The 19,182-nt window shown below is 52.8% G+C and overlaps 1 protein-coding gene across 1 annotated transcript in view; it reads right to left on the reverse strand.

The window, feature by feature from the left end:
- The window catches only part of LOC144247624 (uncharacterized), a 1,666,419-nt gene that overhangs the window by 794,268 nt on the left and 852,969 nt on the right, over window positions 1–19,182 (reverse strand). The window lies entirely within an intron of this gene.

Here is a 19,182-nt window from a genome sequence, read left to right on the forward strand (position 1 = left end):
GCTCTGCAACATCAGTCTGCCCAGACTCTGCTCGGTGTTTCACAAATGGAGAAGACAATGGATATTGTGCCAAGCTTCCTTTCAAACAGCCAAAACTGCAACTGCATGAGAGAAAAAAAGAAAAAAACAGAGACTATATTCACCAATTAGTGCAGAACCAGTGTCCCACTGTTTTGACCTCCACTGTTATTAATTTTCTACATTGAGAGGCAAAGCTGGGCCTAAAGCTTCCATCTCTCCGTTCCTGATGCCATTTGACTCCAGCCTGGACTCCCCCTGATCACACTGCCTGCTGTCCACGTGGCACTGCGGATGCTCAGCCTGGAAAGAGGAGACCCTGGGGAGGCCTCACTGCAGCTCTGCAGCACTGCAAGGGTGCCACAAGAAAGACTGGGACAGAGTGTTGCACAGGGCCTGTGGCACCAGGACAAGGGGGGACGGCTTTCAGCTGCAGGAGGCAGATTGAAGCTGGATCTAAGGAAGCTGCTCTTTGCCACTGAGGGTGCTGAGGCACTGTCCCAGGCTGTGGATGCCCCATCCTTGGGAACAGGGCTCTGAGCACCATGCTCTGGGGGAACGTTGCTAAGCATGGAACCAAAGGCTCTCTAGCTCAATGGTCATGTCACAATCCATGTCCCATCTGGAACTGCCAGCAGCCAGCAGGCAGCACAACACAACCGCTGGCCCTGGGCTCAGCACACGCTGCACGCTGCTCCTGCTGCTCCTGTCACCCTTCTTGTTCCTGCCCAGATAGCTCATCTCTTCAGTCTCCAAAGCTGCCTAAGGCCTGGATTGTGCCATCCATCCCTGCAGGATGCTGACATTTGTCCTGAGGAAGGTACGGTGCCATTCCATGGAGGTGGATCCCCCCAGCTGCCCGGGTGGGCTGGAGTTCTGGGGGGATGGGGTGGGACAGGGACCCCACTCTGAGGTTTTGCTACCTCTGCAGGCTGTGGCAGGCAGAGAGGACAAGATGGAGGTGGACACGCAAACTGATAGAGAGGAGAAGATGGAAGTGGAGGGAGAAAAGACAGGAGAGGAAGAGATGGAGGTGGACACAGAAATTGATATGGAGGAGGAGATGGAGGTGGATGGAGAGCAGACTGGAGAGGAAGAGATGGAGGTGGATGTGGACGTGGAAGAGGAGATGGACGTGGACATGGAAGAGTACACCGAGGACATGGATGTTGATGAAAAAGATGAAGAGGAGGCCATGGTCCTGGGATGAAGACCGATGCCAGCAGCAGGACAGGCATGTGGTCCCCACAGGCAGAGTGGGTTCCCTGCAGCCAGGCTGGGGCGGGGCTGGGCTGGGTGGTCTCTGCTCAGGCCCGTGGTACCCAGTGCATTGGATTCTGGTGGCCATGCCCAGCCTGTCCTGTGCTTGCTTTGGGCCACACAAGCCCCATGCCAGTGCCTGGGGCCCAGCCCCCAGACCCAGCCAGCCTCAGCTCTGGCAGCAGAGTCCCACTGTGCCAGCCTGGGGACACACAAAAGAGCCCTCTGTGCCTGACTGCAGTGACCATGGCAGCTGCTTTTCTTACTGGAGTGATGGAGATACCGGACAGAGATGGCACCCTTTTGTACATAGTTTTTACAGTTTGTTGTTGACTTTAGGATATAGGTTTTAGGGCTTTGTTTTGTCTTCTGTAAATACATTTCAGATATTGTTGTTAGATATGTTCTTAGGTATATACCTTCTATAAACTGTTGTTATTACAAATATTCTTACAAATCTAGATGTGTTCTGTGTTTTCATTGCTGTTCTTCTGTAAATAAACAACCGTGATTTTTCCCACCCCAGTTCTCTTTCTATTTGCTTCAGGCACAGGCTGTATTGGCCAAGTTGTGGTTTCCACTTGCTCCAGGTTCCCAGGGCTGGAGGTTCATGGAGGAGCTGGCACAGCCACCCCAGGACTGGTTGTCCCACTCAGAGGGTCCCGCTGACAGAGGTCACTGTCTCCTTGCAGTCTCTCTGGACACACTGGGTAGCTGCAGGGGCAAATCCCAGCGTGCCCTGTCCCACGGGATCCCATGCTGGGACTCAATGTCCCAGCCAGGGTGAGCACTGCTTGTGGCCCTGGGCTCAGCATGGCAGGCCTGGTGCTCACAGCAGTGCAGACTTCAAGCTGGCCATGCACAGCTCCGTGTTTCTCCCAAAAATATCACTGCTGCAGCACCTGGGATTCCCCAGTGCTCGTCTTTTTATCCCCACTGCATGGAGGATCACATGGCAGGGCAAAGGATGGATCCCATGTGGCATCCAAGCTGCCCTGATCCAGGCTGGGCACAGCCTGATGAATGATGAACACATCTCGCAGGGATATGGAAACGTCCCCTGAAAACCCAGTTCAGGGAGAGCCTGAGCTCTTTTGTGGCTCTAGGCAGGAAGATGCTGAGGATCTCCCAGAGAGGCTCAGCAGGCAGTAGGATTGTGCCTGCATCTCGCTCTGGACATGCCAGTGGCTCAAGTGAGAGCTGTGGGAATGATTTAGAATGCACTGAGAGGAGCCACAGTCCTGCACGGCTCTTACATCAGGAGCAAAGAGCAGCCTGGAGGCTGGGGAAGGCTGGAGCTGTACCACTGTGTGCTCATCCCCCACCTTCATGGGGAGCTTCCCCCAGAGTTGCTATGTACCACTTTTATGGTTCTCCTGTTGGGTGTATTTTGGAGCAGCTGTTATCTGTGGCTTTTTACGGTGATCCCGTGGAAAGCAGCCACTTGCCTGCTGTGATGAACTCAAAACTAATACTAATACCTCATTCCCTTTGGTTTTATTTGGATTTTTTAAATCTATTTGTTTGATTGGTTTGCGTGGGTTTGTTTGTTTCTGGGTTTTGTCTGTTTTGGTTTGAGTTTTTTGTTTGCTTTTTCATAAGACTCAGGTGAAGTTGGCAAAGCCAAAGTCAAGAGAATGTACACCAGGCTTGACTTTCCAGAAATTACTTTTGGCTGGGTTTAATGGAAACCTCCAGGCTCAGGATCACCAGTACTTTGGCAGGTTTTGCTCTGCAACATCAGTCTGCCCAGACTCTGCTCGGTGTTTCACAAATGGAGAAGACAATGGATATTGTGCCAAGCTTCCTTTCAAACAGCCAAAACTGCAACTGCATGAGAGAAAAAAAGAAAAAAACAGAGACTATATTCACCAATTAGTGCAGAACCAGTGTCCCACTGTTTTGACCTCCACTGTTATTAATTTTCTACATTGAGAGGCAAAGCTGGGCCTAAAGCTTCCATCTCTCCGTTCCTGATGCCATTTGACTCCAGCCTGGACTCCCCCTGATCACACTGCCTGCTGTCCACGTGGCACTGCGGATGCTCAGCCTGCAAAGAGGAGACCCTGGGGAGGCCTCACTGCAGCTCTGCAGCACTGCAAGGGTGCCACAAGAAAGACTGGGACAGAGTGTTGCACAGGGCCTGTGGCACCAGGACAAGGGGGGACGGCTTTCACCTGCAGGAGGCAGATTGAAGTTGGATCTGAGGAAGCTGCTCTTTGCCACTGAGGGTGCTGAGGCACTGGCCCAGGCTGTGGATGCCCCATCCTTGGGAACAGGGCTCTGAGCACCATGCTCTGGGGGAACGTTGCTAAGCATGGAACCAAAGGCTCTCTAGCTCAATGGTCATGTCACAATCCATGTCCCATCTGGAACTGCCAGCAGCCAGCAAGCAGCACAACACAACCGCTGGCCCTGGGCTCAGCACACGCTGCACGCTGCTCCTGCTGCTCCTGTCACCCTTCTTGTTCCTGCCCAGATAGCTCATCTCTTCAGTCTCCAAAGCTGCCTAAGGCCTGGATTGTGTCATCCATCCCTGCAGGATGCTGACATTTGTCCTGAGGAAGGTACGGTGCCATTCCATGGAGGTGGATCCCCCCAGCTGCCCGGGTGGGCTGGAGTTCTGGGGGGATGGGGTGGGACAGGGACCCCACTCTGAGGTTTTGCTACCTCTGCAGGCTGTGGCAGGCAGAGAGGACAAGATGGAGGTGGACACACAAACTGATAGAGAGGAGAAGATGGAAGTGGAGGGAGAAAAGACAGGAGAGGAAGAGATGGAGGTGGACACAGAAATTGATATGGAGGAGGAGATGGAGGTGGATGGAGAGCAGACTGGAGAGGAAGAGATGGAGGTGGATGTGGACGTGGAAGAGGAGATGGACGTGGACAAGGAAGAGTACACCGAGGACATGGACATAGATGAAAAAGATGAAGAGGAGGCCATGGTCCTGGGATGAAGACCGATGCCAGCAGCAGGACAGGCATGTGGTCCCCACAGGCAGAGTGGGTTCCCTGCAGCCAGGCTGGGGCGGGGCTGGGCTGGGTGGTCTCTGCTCAGGCCCGTGGTACCCAGTGCATTGGATTCTGGTGGCCATGCCCAGCCTGTCCTGTGCTTGCTTTGGGCCACACAAGCCCCATGCCAGTGCCTGGGGCCCAGCCCCCAGACCCAGCCAGCCTCAGCTCTGGCAGCAGAGTCCCACTGTGCCAGCCTGGGGACACACGGAAGAGCCCTCTGTGCCTGACTGCAGTGACCATGGCACCTGCTTTTCTTCCTGGAGTGATGGAGATACCGGACAGAGATGGCACCCTTTTGTACATAGTTTTTACAGTTTGTTGTTGACTTTAGGATATAGGTTTTAGGACTTTGTTTTGTCTTCTGTAAATACATTTCAGATATTGTTGTTAGATATGTTCTTAGGTATATACCTTCTATAAACTGTTGTTATTACAAATATTCTTACAAATCTAGATGTGTTCTGTGTTTTCATTGCTGTTCTTCTGTAAATAAACAACCGTGATTTTTCCCACCCCAGTTCTCTTTCTATTTGCTTCAGGCACAGGCTGTATTGGCCAAGTTGCGGTTTCCACTTGCTCCAGGTTCCCAGGGCTGGAGGTTCATGGAGGAGCTGGCACAGCCACCCCAGGAGTGGTTGTCCCACTCAGAGGGTCCCGCTGACAGAGGTCACTGTCTCCTTGCAGTCTCTCTGGACACACTGGGTAGCTGCAGGGGAAAATCCCAGCGTGCCCTGTCCCACGGGATCCCATGCTGGGACTCAATGTCCCAGCCAGGGTGAGCACTGCTTGTGGCCCTGGGCTCAGCATGGCAGGCCTGGTGCTCACAGCAGTGCAGACTTCAAGCTGGCCATGCACAGCTCCGTGTTTCTCCCAAAAATATCACTGCTGCAGCACCTGGGATTCCCCAGTGCTCGTCTTTTTATCCCCACTGCATGGAGGATCACATGGCAGGGCAAAGGATGGATCCCATGTGGCATCCAAGCTGCCCTGATCCATGCTGGGCACAGCCTGATGAATGATGAACACATCTCGCAGGGATATGGAAACGTCCCCTGAAAACCCAGTTCAGGGAGAGCCTGAGCTCTTTTGTGGCTCTAGGCAGGAAGATGCTGAGGATCTCCCAGAGAGGCTCAGCAGGCAGTAGGATTGTGCCTGCATCTCGCTCTGGACATGCCAGTGGCTCAAGTGAGAGCTGTGGGAATGATTTAGAATGCACTGAGAGGAGCCACAGTCCTGCACGGCTCTTACATCAGGAGCAAAGAGCAGCCTGGAGGCTGGGGAAGGCTGGAGCTGTACCACTGTGTGCTCATCCCCCACCTTCATGGGGAGCTTCCCCCAGAGTTGCTATGTACCACTTTTATGGTTCTCCTGTTGGGTGTATTTTGGAGCTGCTGTTATCTGTGGCTTTTTAGGGTGATCCCGTGGAAAGCAGCCACTTGCCTGCTGTGATGAACTCAAAACTAATACTAATACCTCATTCCCTTTGGTTTTATTTGGATTTTTTAAATCTATTTGTTTGATTGGTTTGCGTGGGTTTGTTTGTTTCTGGGTTTTGTCTGTTTTGGTTTGAGTTTTTTGTTTGCTTTTTCATAAGACTCAGGTGAAGTTGGCAAAGCCAAAGTCAAGAGAATGTACACCAGGCTTGACTTTCCAGAAATTACTTTTGGCTGGGTTTAATGGAAACCTCCAGGCTCAGGATCACCAGTACTTTGGCAGGTTTTGCTCTGCAACATCAGTCTGCCCAGACTCTGCTCGGTGTTTCACAAATGGAGAAGACAATGGATATTGTGCCAAGCTTCCTTTCAAACAGCCAAAACTGCAACTGCATGAGAGAAAAAAAGAAAAAAACAGAGACTATATTCACCAATTAGTGCAGAACCAGTGTCCCACTGTTTTGACCTCCACTGTTATTAATTTTCTACATTGAGAGGCAAAGCTGGGCCTAAAGCTTCCATCTCTCCGTTCCTGATGCCATTTGACTCCAGCCTGGACTCCCCCTGATCACACTGCCTGCTGTCCACGTGGCACTGCGGATGCTCAGCCTGCAAAGAGGAGACCCTGGGGAGGCCTCACTGCAGCTCTGCAGCACTGCAAGGGTGCCACAAGAAAGACTGGGACAGAGTGTTGCACAGGGCCTGTGGCACCAGGACAAGGGGGGACGGCTTTCACCTGCAGGAGGCAGATTGAAGTTGGATCTGAGGAAGCTGCTCTTTGCCACTGAGGGTGCTGAGGCACTGTCCCAGGCTGTGGATGCCCCATCCTTGGGAACAGGGCTCTGAGCACCATGCTCTGGGGGAACGTTGCTAAGCATGGAACCAAAGGCTCTCTAGCTCAATGGTCATGTCACAATCCATGTCCCATCTGGAACTGCCAGCAGCCAGCAAGCAGCACAACACAACCGCTGGCCCTGGGCTCAGCACACGCTGCACGCTGCTCCTGCTGCTGCTGTCACCCTTCTTGTTCCTGCCCAGATAGCTCATCTCTTCAGTCTCCAAAGCTGCCTAAGGCCTGGATTGTGCAATCCATCCCTGCAGGATGCTGACATTTGTCCTGAGGAAGGTACGGTGCCATTCCATGGAGGTGGATCCCCCCAGCTGCCCGGGTGGGCTGGAGTTCTGGGGGGATGGGGTGGGACAGGGACCCCACTCTGAGGTTTTGCTACCTCTGCAGGCTGTGGCAGGCAGAGAGGACAAGATGGAGGTGGACACACAAACTGATAGAGAGGAGAAGATGGAAGTGGAGGGAGAAAAGACAGGAGAGGAAGAGATGGAGGTGGACACAGAAATTGATATGGAGGAGGAGATGGAGGTGGATGGAGAGCAGACTGGAGAGGAAGAGATGGAGGTGGATGTGGATGTGGAAGAGGAGATGGACGTGGACATGGAAGAGTACACCGAGGACATGGACATAGATGAAAAAGATGAAGAGGAGGCCATGGTCCTGGGATGAAGACCGATGCCAGCAGCAGGGCAGGCATGTGGTCCCCACAGGCAGAGTGGGTTCCCTGCAGCCAGGCTGGGGCGGGGCTGGGCTGGGTGGTCTCTGCTCAGGCCCGTGGTACCCAGTGCATTGGATTCTGGTGGCCATGCCCAGCCTGTCCTGTGCTTGCTTTGGGCCACACAAGCCCCATGCCAGTGCCTGGGGCCCAGCCCCCAGACCCAGCCAGCCTCAGCTCTGGCAGCAGAGTCCCACTGTGCCAGCCTGGGGACACACGGAAGAGCCCTCTGTGCCTGACTGCAGTGACCATGGCACCTGCTTTTCTTACTGGAGTGATGGAGATACCGGACAGAGATGGCACCCTTTTGTACATAGTTTTTACAGTTTGTTGTTGACTTTAGGATATAGGTTTTAGGGCTTTGTTTTGTCTTCTGTAAATACATTTCAGATATTGTTGTTAGATATGTTCTTAGGTATATACCTTCTATAAACTGTTGTTATTACAAATATTCTTACAAATCTAGATGTGTTCTGTGTTTTCATTGCTGTTATTCTGTAAATAAACAACCGTGATTTTTCCCACCCCAGTTCTCTTTCTATTTGCTTCAGGCACAGGCTGTATTGGCCAAGTTGCGGTTTCCACTTGCTCCAGGTTCCCAGGGCTGGAGGTTCATGGAGGAGCTGGCACAGCCACCCCAGGAGTGGTTGTCCCACTCAGAGGGTCCCGCTGACAGAGGTCACTGTCTCCTTGCAGTCTCTCTGGACACACTGGGTAGCTGCAGGGGCAAATCCCAGCATGCCCTGTCCCACGGGATCCCATGCTGGGACTCAATGTCCCAGCCAGGGTGAGCACTGCTTGTGGCCCTGGGCTCAGCATGGCAGGCCTGGTGCTCACAGCAGTGCAGACTTCAAGCTGGCCATGCACAGCTCCGTGTTTCTCCCAAAAATATCACTGCTGCAGCACCTGGGATTCCCCAGTGCTCGGCTTTTTATCCCCACTGCATGGAGGATCACATGGCAGGGCAAAGGATGGATCCCATGTGGCATCCAAGCTGCCCTGATCCAGGCTGGGCACAGCCTGATGAATGATGAACACATCTCGCAGGGATATGGAAACGTCCCCTGAAAACCCAGTTCAGGGAGAGCCTGAGCTCTTTTGTGGCTCTAGGCAGGAAGATGCTGAGGATCTCCCAGAGAGGCTCAGCAGGCAGTAGGATTGTGCCTGCATCTCGCTCTGGACATGCCAGTGGCTCAAGTGAGAGCTGTGGGAATGATTTAGAATGCACTGAGAGGGGCCACAGTCCTGCACGGCTCTTACATCAGGAGCAAAGAGCAGCCTGGAGGCTGGGGAAGGCTGGAGCTGTACCACTGTGTGCTCATCCCCCACCTTCATGGGGAGCTTCCCCCAGAGTTGCTATGTACCACTTTTATGGTTCTCCTGTTGGGTGTATTTTGGAGCTGCTGTTATCTGTGGCTTTTTACGGTGATCCCGTGGAAAGCAGCCACTTGCCTGCTGTGATGAACTCAAAACTAATACTAATACCTCATTCCCTTTGGTTTTATTTGGATTTTTTAAATCTATTTGTTTGATTGGTTTGCGTGGGTTTGTTTGTTTCTGGGTTTTGTCTGTTTTGGTTTGAGTTTTTTGTTTGCTTTTTCATAAGACTCAGGTGAAGTTGGCAAAGCCAAAGTCAAGAGAATGTACACCAGGCTTGACTTTCCAGAAATTACTTTTGGCTGGGTTTAATGGAAACCTCCAGGCTCAGGATCACCAGTACTTTGGCAGGTTTTGCTCTGCAACATCAGTCTGCCCAGACTCTGCTCGGTGTTTCACAAATGGAGAAGACAATGGATATTGTGCCAAGCTTCCTTTCAAACAGCCAAAACTGCAACTGCATGAGAGAAAAAAAGAAAAAAACAGAGACTATATTCACCAATTAGTGCAGAACCAGTGTCCCACTGTTTTGACCTCCACTGTTATTAATTTTCTACATTGAGAGGCAAAGCTGGGCCTAAAGCTTCCATCTCTCCGTTCCTGATGCCATTTGACTCCAGCCTGGACTCCCCCTGATCACACTGCCTGCTGTCCACGTGGCACTGCGGATGCTCAGCCTGCAAAGAGGAGACCCTGGGGAGGCCTGACTGCAGCTCTGCAGCACTGCAAGGGTGCCACAAGAAAGACTGGGACAGAGTGTTGCACAGGGCCTGTGGCACCAGGACAAGGGGGGACGGCTTTCAGCTGCAGGAGGCAGATTGAAGCTGGATCTGAGGAAGCTGCTCTTTGCCACTGAGGGTGCTGAGGCACTGGCCCAGGCTGTGGATGCCCCATCCTTGGGAACAGGGCTCTGAGCACCATGGTCTGGGGGAACGTTGCTAAGCATGGAACCAAAGGCTCTCTAGCTCAATGGTCATGTCACAATCCATGTCCCATCTGGAACTGCCAGCAGCCAGCAAGCAGCACAACACAACCGCTGGCCCTGGGCTCAGCACACGCTGCACGCTGCTCCTGCTGCTCCTGTCACCCTTCTTGTTCCTGCCCAGATAGCTCATCTCTTCAGTCTCCAAAGCTGCCTAAGGCCTGGATTGTGCAATCCATCCCTGCAGGATGCTGACATTTGTCCTGAGGAAGGTACGGTGCCATTCCATGGAGGTGGATCCCCCCAGCTGCCCGGGTGGGCTGGAGTTCTGGGGGGATGGGGTGGGACAGGGACCCCACTCTGAGGTTTTGCTACCTCTGCAGGCTGTGGCAGGCAGAGAGGACAAGATGGAGGTGGACACACAAACTGATAGAGAGGAGAAGATGGAAGTGGAGGGAGAAAAGACAGGAGAGGAAGAGATGGAGGTGGACACAGAAATTGATATGGAGGAGGAGATGGAGGTGGATGGAGAGCAGACTGGAGAGGAAGAGATGGAGGTGGATGTGGACGTGGAAGAGGAGATGGACGTGGACAAGGAAGAGTACACCGAGGACATGGATGTTGATGAAAAAGATGAAGAGGAGGCCATGGTCCTGGGATGAAGACCGATGCCAGCAGCAGGACAGGCATGTGGTCCCCACAGGCAGAGTGGGTTCCCTGCAGCCAGGCTGGGGCGGGGCTGGGCTGGGTGGTCTCTGCTCAGGCCCGTGGTACCCAGTGCATTGGATTCTGGTGGCCATGCCCAGCCTGTCCTGTGCTTGCTTTGGGCCACACAAGCCCCATGCCAGTGCCTGGGGCCCAGCCCCCAGACCCAGCCAGCCTCAGCTCTGGCAGCAGAGTCCCACTGTGCCAGCCTGGGGACACACAAAAGAGCCCTCTGTGCCTGACTGCAGTGACCATGGCACCTGCTTTTCTTCCTGGAGTGATGGAGATCACGGAGAGAGATGGCACCCTTTTGTACATAGTTTTTACAGTTTGTTGTTGACTTTAGGATATAGGTTTTAGGGCTTTGTTTTGTCTTCTGTAAATACATTTCAGATATTGTTGTTAGATATGTTCTTAGGTATATACCTTCTATAAACTGTTGTTATTACAAATATTCTTACAAATCTAGATGTGTTCTGTGTTTTCATTGCTGTTCTTCTGTAAATAAACAACCGTGATTTTTCCCACCCCAGTTCTCTTTCTATTTGCTTCAGGCACAGGCTGTATTGGCCAAGTTGTGGTTTCCACTTGCTCCAGGTTCCCAGGGCTGGAGGTTCATGGAGGAGCTGGCACAGCCACCCCAGGACTGGTTGTCCCACTCAGAGGGTCCCGCTGACAGAGGTCACTGTCTCCTTGCAGTCTCTCTGGACACACTGGGTAGCTGCAGGGGCAAATCCCAGCGTGCCCTGTCCCACGGGATCCCATGCTGGGACTCAATGTCCCAGCCAGGGTGAGCACTGCTTGTGGCCCTGGGCTCAGCATGGCAGGCCTGGTGCTCACACCAGTGCAGACTTCAAGCTGGCCATGCACAGCTCCGTGTTTCTCCCAAAAATATCACTGCTGCAGCACCTGGGATTCCCCAGTGCTCGTCTTTTTATCCCCACTGCATGGAGGATCACATGGCAGGGCAAAGGATGGATCCCATGTGGCATCCAAGCTGCCCTGATCCAGGCTGGGCACAGCCTGATGAATGATGAACACATCTCGCAGGGATATGGAAACGTCCCCTGAAAACCCAGTTCAGGGAGAGCCTGAGCTCTTTTGTGGCTCTAGGCAGGAAGATGCTGAGGATCTCCCAGAGAGGCTCAGCAGGCAGTAGGATTGTGCCTGCATCTCGCTCTGGACATGCCAGTGGCTCAAGTGAGAGCTGTGGGAATGATTTAGAATGCACTGAGAGGAGCCACAGTCCTGCACGGCTCTTACATCAGGAGCAAAGAGCAGCCTGGAGGCTGGGGAAGGCTGGAGCTGTACCACTGTGTGCTCATCCCCCACCTTCATGGGGAGCTTCCCCCAGAGTTGCTATGTACCACTTTTATGGTTCTCCTGTTGGGTGTATTTTGGAGCTGCTGTTATCTGTGGCTTTTTAGGGTGATCCCGTGGAAAGCAGCCACTTGCCTGCTGTGATGAACTCAAAACTAATACTAATACCTCATTCCCTTTGGTTTTATTTGGATTTTTTAAATCTATTTGTTTGATTGGTTTGCGTGGGTTTGTTTGTTTCTGGGTTTTGTCTGTTTTGGTTTGAGTTTTTTGTTTGCTTTTTCATAAGACTCAGGTGAAGTTGGCAAAGCCAAAGTCAAGAGAATGTACACCAGGCTTGACTTTCCAGAAATTACTTTTGGCTGGGTTTAATGGAAACCTCCAGGCTCTGGATCACCAGTACTTTGGCAGGTTTTGCTCTGCAACATCAGTCTGCCCAGACTCTGCTCGGTGTTTCACAAATGGAGAAGACAATGGATATTGTGCCAAGCTTCCTTTCAAACAGCCAAAACTGCAACTGCATGAGAGAAAAAAAGAAAAAAACAGAGACTATATTCACCAATTAGTGCAGAACCAGTGTCCCACTGTTTTGACCTCCACTGTTATTAATTTTCTACATTGAGAGGCAAAGCTGGGCCTAAAGCTTCCATCTCTCCGTTCCTGATGCCATTTGACTCCAGCCTGGACTCCCCCTGATCACACTGCCTGCTGTCCACGTGGGGCTGGGGATGCTCAGCCTGCAAAGAGGAGACCCTGGGGAGGCCTGACTGCAGCTCTGCAGCACTGCAAGGGTGCCACAAGAAAGACTGGGACAGAGTGTTCCACAGGGCCTGTGGCACCAGGACAAGGGGGGACGGCTTTCACCTGCAGGAGGCAGATTGAAGTTGGATCTGAGGAAGCTGCTCTTTGCCACTGAGGGTGCTGAGGCACTGTCCCAGGCTGTGGATGCCCCATCCTTGGGAACAGGGCTCTGAGCACCATGCTCTGGGGGAACGTTGCTAAGCATGGAACCAAAGGCTCTCTAGCTCAATGGTCATGTCACAATCCATGTCCCATCTGGAACTGCCAGCAGCCAGCAAGCAGCACAACACAACCGCTGGCCCTGGGCTCAGCACACGCTGCACGCTGCTCCTGCTGCTCCTGTCACCCTTCTTGTTCCTGCCCAGATAGCTCATCTCTTCAGTCTCCAAAGCTGCCTAAGGCCTGGATTGTGCCATCCATCCCTGCAGGATGCTGACATTTGTCCTGAGGAAGGTACGGTGCCATTCCATGGAGGTGGATCCCCCCAGCTGCCCGGGTGGGCTGGAGTTCTGGGGGGATGGGGTGGGACAGGGACCCCACTCTGAGGTTTTGCTACCTCTGCAGGCTGTGGCAGGCAGAGAGGACAAGATGGAGGTGGACACACAAACTGATAGAGAGGAGAAGATGGAAGTGGAGGGAGAAAAGACAGGAGAGGAAGAGATGGAGGTGGACACAGAAATTGATATGGAGGAGGAGATGGAGGTGGATGGAGAGCAGACTGGAGAGGAAGAGATGGAGGTGGATGTGGACGTGGAAGAGGAGATGGACGTGGACAAGGAAGAGTACACCGAGGACATGGATGTTGATGAAAAAGATGAAGAGGAGGCCATGGTCCTGGGATGAAGACCGATGCCAGCAGCAGGACAGGCATGTGGTCCCCACAGGCAGAGTGGGTTCCCTGCAGCCAGGCTGGGGCGGGGCTGGGCTGGGTGGTCTCTGCTCAGGCCCGTGGTACCCAGTGCATTGGATTCTGGTGGCCATGCCCAGCCTGTCCTGTGCTTGCTTTGGGCCACACAAGCCCCATGCCAGTGCCTGGGGCCCAGCCCCCAGACCCAGCCAGCCTCAGCTCTGGCAGCAGAGTCCCACTGTGCCAGCCTGGGGACACACAAAAGAGCCCTCTGTGCCTGACTGCAGTGACCATGGCACCTGCTTTTCTTCCTGGAGTGATGGAGATCACGGAGAGAGATGGCACCCTTTTGTACATAGTTTTTACAGTTTGTTGTTGACTTTAGGATATAGGTTTTAGGGCTTTGTTTTGTCTTCTGTAAATACATTTCAGATATTGTTGTTAGATATGTTCTTAGGTATATACCTTCTATAAACTGTTGTTATTACAAATATTCTTACAAATCTAGATGTGTTCTGTGTTTTCATTGCTGTTCTTCTGTAAATAAACAACCGTGATTTTTCCCACCCCAGTTCTCTTTCTATTTGCTTCAGGCACAGGCTGTATTGGCCAAGTTGTGGTTTCCACTTGCTCCAGGTTCCCAGGGCTGGAGGTTCATGGAGGAGCTGGCACAGCCACCCCAGGACTGGTTGTCCCACTCAGAGGGTCCCGCTGACAGAGGTCACTGTCTCCTTGCAGTCTCTCTGGACACACTGGGTAGCTGCAGGGGCAAATCCCAGCATGCCCTGTCCCACGGGATCCCATGCTGGGACTCAATGTCCCAGCCAGGGTGAGCACTGCTTGTGGCCCTGGGCTCAGCATGGCAGGCCTGGTGCTCACACCAGTGCAGACTTCAAGCTGGCCATGCACAGCTCCGTGTTTCTCCCAAAAATATCACTGCTGCAGCACCTGGGATTCCCCAATGCTCGTCTTTTTATCCCCACTGCATGGAGGATCACATGGCAGGGCAAAGGATGGATCCCATGTGGCATCCAAGCTGCCCTGATCCAGGCTGGGCACAGCCTGATGAATGATGAACACATCTCGCAGGGATATGGAAACGTCCCCTGAAAACCCAGTTCAGGGAGAGCCTGAGCTCTTTTGTGGCTCTAGGCAGGAAGATGCTGAGGATCTCCCAGAGAGGCTCAGCAGGCAGTAGGATTGTGCCTGCATCTCGCTCTGGACATGCCAGTGGCTCAAGTGAGAGCTGTGGGAATGATTTAGAATGCACTGAGAGGAGCCACAGTCCTGCACGGCTCTTACATCAGGAGCAAAGAGCAGCCTGGAGGCTGGGGAAGGCTGGAGCTGTACCACTGTGTGCTCATCCCCCACCTTCATGGGGAGCTTCCCCCAGAGTTGCTATGTACCACTTTTATGGTTCTCCTGTTGGGTGTATTTTGGAGCTGCTGTTATCTGTGGCTTTTTAGGGTGATCCCGTGGAAAGCAGCCACTTGCCTGCTGTGATGAACTCAAAACTAATACTAATACCTCATTCCCTTTGGTTTTATTTGGATTTTTTAAATCTATTTGTTTGATTGGTTTGCGTGGGTTTGTTTGTTTCTGGGTTTTGTCTGTTTTGGTTTGAGTTTTTTGTTTGCTTTTTCATAAGACTCAGGTGAAGTTGGCAAAGCCAAAGTCAAGAGAATGTACACCAGGCTTGACTTTCCAGAAATTACTTTTGGCTGGGTTTAATGGAAACCTCCAGGCTCTGGATCACCAGTACTTTGGCAGGTTTTGCTCTGCAACATCAGTCTGCCCAGACTCTGCTCGGTGTTTCACAAATGGAGAAGACAATGGATATTGTGCCAAGCTTCCTTTCAAACAGCCAAAACTGCAACTGCATGAGAGAAAAAAAGAAAAAAACAGAGACTATATTCACCAATTAGTGCAGAACCAGTGTCCCACTGTTTTGACCTCCACTGTTATTAATTTTCTACATTGAGAGGCAAAGCTGGGCCTAAAGCTTCCATCTCTCCGTTCCTGATGCCATTTGACTCCAGCCTGGACTCCCCCTGATCACACTGCCTGCTGTCCACGTGGGGCTGGGGATGCTCAGCCTGCAAAGAGGAGACCCTGGGGAGGCCTCACTGCAGCTCTGCAGCACTGCAAGGGTGCCACAAGAAAGACTGGGACAGAGTGTTCCACAGGGCCTGTGGCACCAGGACAAGGGGGGACGGCTTTCACCTGCAGGAGGCAGATTGAAGTTGGATCTGAGGAAGCTGCTCTTTGCCACTGAGGGTGCTGAGGCACTGTCCCAGGCTGTGGATGCCCCATCCTTGGGAACAGGGCTCTGAGCACCATGCTCTGGGGGAACGTTGCTAAGCATGGAACCAAAGGCTCTCTAGCTCAATGGTCATGTCACAATCCATGTCCCATCTGGAACTGCCAGCAGCCAGCAAGCAGCACAACACAACCGCTGGCCCTGGGCTCAGCACACGCTGCACGCTGCTCCTGCTGCTCCTGTCACCCTTCTTGTTCCTGCCCAGATAGCTCATCTCTTCAGTCTCCAAAGCTGCCTAAGGCCTGGATTGTGCAATCCATCCCTGCAGGATGCTGACATTTGTCCTGAGGAAGGTACGGTGCCATTCCATGGAGGTGGATCCCCCCAGCTGCCCGGGTGGGCTGGAGTTCTGGGGGGATGGGGTGGGACAGGGACCCCACTCTGAGGTTTTGCTACCTCTGCAGGCTGTGGCAGGCAGAGAGGACAAGATGGAGGTGGACACACAAACTGATAGAGAGGAGAAGATGGAAGTGGAGGGAGAAAAGACAGGAGAGGAAGAGATGGAGGTGGACACAGAAATTGATATGGAGGAGGAGATGGAGGTGGATGGAGAGCAGACTGGAGAGGAAGAGATGGAGGTGGATGTGGATGTGGAAGAGGAGATGGACGTGGACAAGGAAGAGTACACCGAGGACATGGATGTTGATGAAAAAGATGAAGAGGAGGCCATGGTCCTGGGATGAAGACCGATGCCAGCAGCAGGACAGGCATGTGGTCCCCACAGGCAGAGTGGGTTCCCTGCAGCCAGGCTGGGGCGGGGCTGGGCTGGGTGGTCTCTGCTCAGGCCCGTGGTACCCAGTGCATTGGATTCTGGTGGCCATGCCCAGCCTGTCCTGTGCTTGCTTTGGGCCACACAAGCCCCATGCCAGTGCCTGGGGCCCAGCCCCCAGACCCAGCCAGCCTCAGCTCTGGCAGCAGAGTCCCACTGTGCCAGCCTGGGGACACACAAAAGAGCCCTCTGTGCCTGACTGCAGTGACCATGGCACCTGCTTTTCTTCCTGGAGTGATGGAGATCACGGAGAGAGATGGCACCCTTTTGTACATAGTTTTTACAGTTTGTTGTTGACTTTAGGATATAGGTTTTAGGGCTTTGTTTTGTCTTCTGTAAATACATTTCAGATATTGTTGTTAGATATGTTCTTAGGTATATACCTTCTATAAACTGTTGTTATTACAAATATTCTTACAAATCTAGATGTGTTCTGTGTTTTCATTGCTGTTCTTCTGTAAATAAACAACCGTGATTTTTCCCACCCCAGTTCTCTTTCTATTTGCTTCAGGCACAGGCTGTATTGGCCAAGTTGTGGTTTCCACTTGCTCCAGGTTCCCAGGGCTGGAGGTTCATGGAGGAGCTGGCACAGCCACCCCAGGACTGGTTGTCCCACTCAGAGGGTCCCGCTGACAGAGGTCACTGTCTCCTTGCAGTCTCTCTGGACACACTGGGTAGCTGCAGGGGCAAATCCCAGCGTGCCCTGTCCCACGGGATCCCATGCTGGGACTCAATGTCCCAGCCAGGGTGAGCACTGCTTGTGGCCCTGGGCTCAGCATGGCAGGCCTGGTGCTCACACCAGTGCAGACTTCAAGCTGGCCATGCACAGCTCCGTGTTTCTCCCAAAAATATCACTGCTGCAGCACCTGGGATTCCCCAGTGCTCGTCTTTTTATCCCCACTGCATGGAGGATCACATGGCAGGGCAAAGGATGGATCCCATGTGGCATCCAAGCTGCCCTGATCCAGGCTGGGCACAGCCTGATGAATGATGAACACATCTCGCAGGGATATGGAAACGTCCCCTGAAAACCCAGTTCAGGGAGAGCCTGAGCTCTTTTGTGGCTCTAGGCAGGAAGATGCTGAGGATCTCCCAGAGAGGCTCAGCAGGCAGTAGGATTGTGCCTGCATCTCGCTCTGGACATGCCAGCGGCTCAAGTGAGAGCTGTGGGAATGATTTAGAATGCACTGAGAGGAGCCACAGTCCTGCACGGCTCTTACATCAGGAGCAAAGAGCAGCCTGGAGGCTGGGGAAGGCTGGAGCTGTACCACTGTGTGCTCATCCCCCACCTTCATGGGGAGCTTCCCCCAGAGTTGCTATGTACCACTTTTATGGTTCTCCTGTTGGGTGTATTTTGGAGCTGCTGTTATCTGTGGCTTTTTAGGGTGATCCCGTGGAAAGCAGCCACTTGCCTGCTGTGATGAACTCAAAACTAATACTAATACCTCATTCCCTTTGGTTTTATTTGGATTTTTTAAATCTATTTGTTTGATTGGTTTGCGTGGGTTTGTTTGTTTCTGGGTTTTGTCTGTTTTGGTTTGAGTTTTTTGTTTGCTTTTTCATAAGACTCAGGTGAAGTTGGCAAAGCCAAAGTCAAGAGAATGTACACCAGGCTTGACTTTCCAGAAATTACTTTTGGCTGGGTTTAATGGAAACCTCCAGGCTCTGGATCACCAGTACTTTGGCAGGTTTTGCTCTGCAACATCAGTCTGCCCAGACTCTGCTCGGTGTTTCACAAATGGAGAAGACAATGGATATTGTGCCAAGCTTCCTTTCAAACAGCCAAAACTGCAACTGCATGAGAGAAAAAAAGAAAAAAACAGAGACTATATTCACCAATTAGTGCAGAACCAGTGTCCCACTGTTTTGACCTCCACTGTTATTAATTTTCTACATTGAGAGGCAAAGCTGGGCCTAAAGCTTCCATCTCTCCGTTCCTGATGCCATTTGACTCCAGCCTGGACTCCCCCTGATCACACTGCCTGCTGTCCACGTGGGGCTGGGGATGCTCAGCCTGCAAAGAGGAGACCCTGGGGAGGCCTGACTGCAGCTCTGCAGCACTGCAAGGGTGCCACAAGAAAGACTGGGACAGAGTGTTCCACAGGGCCTGTGGCACCAGGACAAGGGGGGACGGCTTTCACCTGCAGGAGGCAGATTGAAGTTGGATCTGAGGAAGCTGCTCTTTGCCACTGAGGGTGCTGAGGCACTGTCCCAGGCTGTGGATGCCCCATCCTTGGGAACAGGGCTCTGAGCACCATGCTCTGGGGGAACGTTGCTAAGCATGGAACCAAAGGCTCTCTAGCTCAATGGTCATGTCACAATCCATGTCCCATCTGGAACTGCCAGCAGCCAGCAAGCAGCACAACACAACCGCTGGCCCTGGGCTCAGCACACGCTGCACGCTGCTCCTGCTGCTCCTGTCACCCTTCTTGTTCCTGCCCAGATAGCTCATCTCTTCAGTCTCCAAAGCTGCCTAAGGCCTGGATTGTGTCATCCATCCCTGCAGGATGCTGACATTTGTCCTGAGGAAGGTACGGTGCCATTCCATGGAGGTGGATCCCCCCAGCTGCCCGGGTGGGCTGGAGTTCTGGGGGGATGGGGTGGGACAGGGACCCCACTCTGAGGTTTTGCTACCTCTGCAGGCTGTGGCAGGCAGAGAGGACAAGATGGAGGTGGACACACAAACTGATAGAGAGGAGAAGATGGAAGTGGAGGGAGAAAAGACAGGAGAGGAAGAGATGGAGGTGGACACAGAAATTGATATGGAGGAGGAGATGGAGGTGGATGGAGAGCAGACTGGAGAGGAAGAGATGGAGGTGGATGTGGACGTGGA

The sequence above is a fragment of the Lonchura striata genome, chromosome 29 (genome assembly GCF_046129695.1).
Source record: "Lonchura striata isolate bLonStr1 chromosome 29, bLonStr1.mat, whole genome shotgun sequence".
In the NCBI taxonomy this organism is placed as follows: domain Eukaryota; kingdom Metazoa; phylum Chordata; class Aves; order Passeriformes; family Estrildidae; genus Lonchura; species Lonchura striata.